The sequence below is a fragment of the Halyomorpha halys genome, unplaced genomic scaffold (genome assembly GCF_000696795.3).
Source record: "Halyomorpha halys isolate HHAL.00 unplaced genomic scaffold, Hhal_1.1 Scaffold1.1, whole genome shotgun sequence".
Taxonomy (NCBI): Eukaryota; Metazoa; Arthropoda; class Insecta; order Hemiptera; family Pentatomidae; genus Halyomorpha; species Halyomorpha halys.
This window is the reverse complement of record NW_027115366.1, coordinates 2,251,665-2,255,135: the sequence shown is the minus strand read 5'-3', so window position 1 is coordinate 2,255,135 and position 3,471 is coordinate 2,251,665. Positions and strand designations below refer to the sequence as shown.

At 32.3% G+C, this 3,471-nt stretch overlaps 1 protein-coding gene across 1 annotated transcript in view; it reads right to left on the bottom strand.

Annotated features, from left to right (window-relative positions):
* The window catches only part of LOC106678505 (uncharacterized), a gene marked incomplete in the record, with an annotated part of 70,989 nt that overhangs the window by 56,459 nt on the left and 11,059 nt on the right, over positions 1 to 3,471 (bottom strand).

The following is a 3,471-nucleotide window of genomic DNA, read 5'->3' as shown; positions in this document are numbered from 1 at the left end:
AAGGAGTATAAAGGAGGGGGTTTACTTCCAGGGCGAGTGACGCTAAATTGCCTATTCCTTTCATATAGTATAGTCGTATCGTATAGTTTATAATTTCATTTTTATTTTGTATTTCACTCTAAGGCTCTAAAGCCTAATTTTGACGCATATACATTATTCTAAAGGGATCAATCCTAGAATAAATAAAGATTATTATTATAATTATTATGGTCGGTTGTTCTCGCTATTGCGGGCTGAGTATCTGAGGTGGGGGACCTAGATGTTCAACCACCTTCATATTCTTGTTGATTTATTTATTTTTTTCAAATATTTAAAAAATTTCGCACAATACGAGCATGTCTAAGAGAACTGACTGTTGAGTCTCTCTTAGCACGTCCATAGGCACCCCCAGACCATTCACGCCTGCCACTGTTGATTTTGGTACGAGACCATTCGTTGATATTATGAATGGAGTAGTGGTAACACCTTCCAACTTATATATTTCTTTCAATTCTATCGCCAATTCCTGGTATTTCCTCAGTTTTTCTTCCACAGTGGAGCTTATATTATTATCGTTGGGGATCCCAACATCAATAAGTTCAGCTTTCTTTTTTCTTAGATCAATAAGGAGGATGTCTGGGTTATTATGGCGTACTGTATGGTCCGTAATAATTGATTCATCCCAATATAGCCTGAGAGAACCTTTTTTGAGTGGTACATGTAATAAGGGCTCTTATCTTCAATTAGGTAGTACTTCACAGCCAAATAATAGTTATCCAAACTTTTTTTTAAAATTAACCTTAAAATTATGTTATCTATTAGTGTATTTTTTTTTACAATTCTTCCTCGAACAACAAGAAGTAGTTTATCCTTTCATAGTCCTTCTACGACAGTTTGTGTAGATATCACTCTCCACTATATTCTATGACTTTGTAAGTTAAATATTATTTTATTTCTATTAATATTTGGCTTTCCATTAATTATTAATAATTATTTCAAATAAACAAAATTAAAGGCATTAGTAGCTACTTCGAAAATTCGGCTTTAAGCCGTGTCAAACTATTTCAGTAAAAATAAAACCTAGTATAAAATTCAATTTTTACTTTTTTAAATTTATTTATTTAATACCAAATTAGCCTGGTCGGCAAATTACATTGTTAATATAATTTAGTAATGTAGAGCTAATTTTTTTTTTTTTTTAAATTGGTTATGGGGGAGGGACACCTCTAACTATATACAATGTTATAAATAAAACAAAAAATTAGATAAAATAAATAGATTAAAATAATCATTCTTAAAAGATAAAATTAAAATTACTAACAAAAACCATGACATTTATGGATTTAACAAAATAAATAATTGACTTCTAATAGAAAAAAAAAAGTGAATTTAAGAAAAAGATGAAGTGAAAAAAAAAGAAATAAAGAAAAAATAAAATTTTAGAGTGACAATAACAGAACTGATAAATATAGAATTTATAAGAGGATGTCCTGCAGCAGCCTGGGCTTCAGTGTTCGGGTTGAGGTTGGGTTTCCCAGGTTGTAGGTCACTGCTCCTTTAACTGTCGGCAACTGGGAGTGGAACTTCATCAACCTTTTTTTGATATGATCCTCTATTGTCTCTATTTGTAATTCTCGATGCAATTGGCTATTTCTTACAAACCAAGGAGCAGCCACTACAATTCTTACGACTTTATTTGCAAAAGATTGTAATTTTTTCCTTTTCATAAAGGATGCTGCTTCCTAGACTTCACAGCTTAATTTTTCATTGATATGCCAAGTTTAAGATGCTTAAGCCATTTTCAATAAAATTAATAAATAAAATCAGCCAGAGCCTAATACAAAATTTTGGCCACATTGTTTTGCCTCGGCAGATATTCAGTACCAGCCAGCACTCCACATCCACCAGTGATATGTTGGATTGATTCCAGCGTCTCCAAGGAAAATCGACACTTATCTGGTGTTGTTGCGTCTTTTAACACATGTTTCCTACATGATCTCGTGGCAATCACCTGATCTTGTATAGCAACCACAAATCCCTCTGTCTCTGAGAATAGCCTTCCAGCTTTTAACCATTCGACTGATCTCTCTTTCTCTATATAGGCTTCGTTTAGTTGGCTATAGAACCTCCCATGCAGAGACTTGCTTTTCCATTCCGCCAGTCGTTCATTTTGTGATACGATTGTTGATTCTACTCCTTTGCTCACATTAAGTGCAGTTAAACCAGAGTTCATCCTTTCGGTGGCGAGGTAAGCCCCTGTTGTTTTTGAGTTATTATTATTATTATATAAAGTATAAGTAGCCATAAGCCTGGCCTACCGTTGTGAACTCATCTCGTTAGGTGGGTGAGCAGTCGTTCTTTGATCTTTCCTACACAAGAACATCTGGAAGTTATAAATTTATTCATGGTGGGTTCCTCATCACAGTCACCCACACCACTAATGACACTATATATATTTACTGAATTAAGTCAGTTTACTTAATTTCAAGTTTTTTTTTTTTAACTTTAATTTTAAGATGAATTCTATTTTTATTAAAATATAGTTGATTTAATTATCTTTTTTCTTATCTTTTGTTTATCTGATTATTAATTTTGTAATAGTTATAACTTTTATGAAGTAACTTTTTTTTTCTAGTTTATGTTTATATATTATAGGGGTATTCATGATGTTGTGTTAAATGTTATATGTTTTACCATGTTAAATGTTATAACTATAGGATTGTGAGCAGCCCTATTTGAAGTCATGTTAAACGTTAAATGCATAAGAGCCCCTAGCGGATTTCTCAGCAACTTGTTGTATGAGCCTTTATGTTTATAACCTTCCTTCCAGACCCTCATGTAGTAACAATTAACAAGTAAACAATAACTTCAGTTTTGATTTAATTAATTAAAACATGCCTAGAGTGAGTGAAAAGTGGAATTTGTGTGAAAGTTTAGCTTATGAGTGTCTTATTGATCTTCAAACTTGTGAAGAAGAGAATGAAGATGAGCTAATTGACAACTGTATTGAAAGTCACAACAACTAATATGGCGGCGATCTCAACTGGTCTATTGTGTGACGTCATTCTCGACTTAACTGACCAAGTAACAGACTCTCAGCCATGTTAAATGTTATTTCGTTTTACCACGGCAAAAGAAGGCAATTTTTTTCGATTTAACACGAGTTTTTCCATTTAACACGCTTTAACATAGATCATGAATACCCCTTATATTTTAAAGGTTTCATTTTAAATATCTGTTTTTAATTATGCAATATACGTTTTTAACGAAATGCGGCGTTATAATCACTTAATTTTTACATAATATGTATCCTACCTTAATTTACCCTATTGTTGTAATATTCTTAATTTTTTTGTTGCTTTTTAGCCCTGATGAAACCATGCAAAGTGGGGCGAAACGTCGGACATTATTTAAAAACTATTTGTTCTATTTTGAACCCTGACCATCTTTATATTTTATAGCATATTATATTGAAAGCAATACGGTCAACTA